Raw genomic sequence first — 505 nt, 5'->3', positions numbered from 1 at the left:
CCCGCTGCAGCGGTGAGGGGGAGGAGGCCTGGACTGGGGGGGGATGGGGCTCCATCCCTGCCCACTCCCCCCTATCATTCTTGATGGGCAGTTGACTAGTAAAATAATAATAACTGATTAAAACATTATAAAGAATCAATCATAACAAGGTTAGCCTTATCTTAATAGCTAAATTGTTCATTATTAAAATAGCAATATAAAGTAATTAGCAGAATAAAGCAATTATAGCTACTGTAATACAACACCATCACCTCTACAACTTCCACCCATTCTTTCCTGTTGGGCAGAATCATGTCCAAGATCCACCTTCCAGAATTGAAGGTTGTTTCTGCTTAAGTTTGGAACCAGATCAATATTTTATGTTTGGTTGTCTTGTCCTTCCACCAGATGTCCAGAAATGCAGTCTTCTATCAGTATCACCATTTGTTTTTTGGATACATTTGTCGCCTCCTTTACTTCTTCTCATTTATTCATGACTGTCTCTATTAAACCCAATCAACATGAC

The sequence above is a fragment of the Alligator sinensis genome, unplaced genomic scaffold (assembly GCF_000455745.1).
Source record: "Alligator sinensis unplaced genomic scaffold, ASM45574v1 scaffold174_1, whole genome shotgun sequence".
Classification (NCBI taxonomy): Eukaryota; Metazoa; Chordata; order Crocodylia; family Alligatoridae; genus Alligator; species Alligator sinensis.
The sequence above is the reverse complement of the archived record's forward strand: the minus strand, read 5'-3'. Positions refer to the sequence as shown.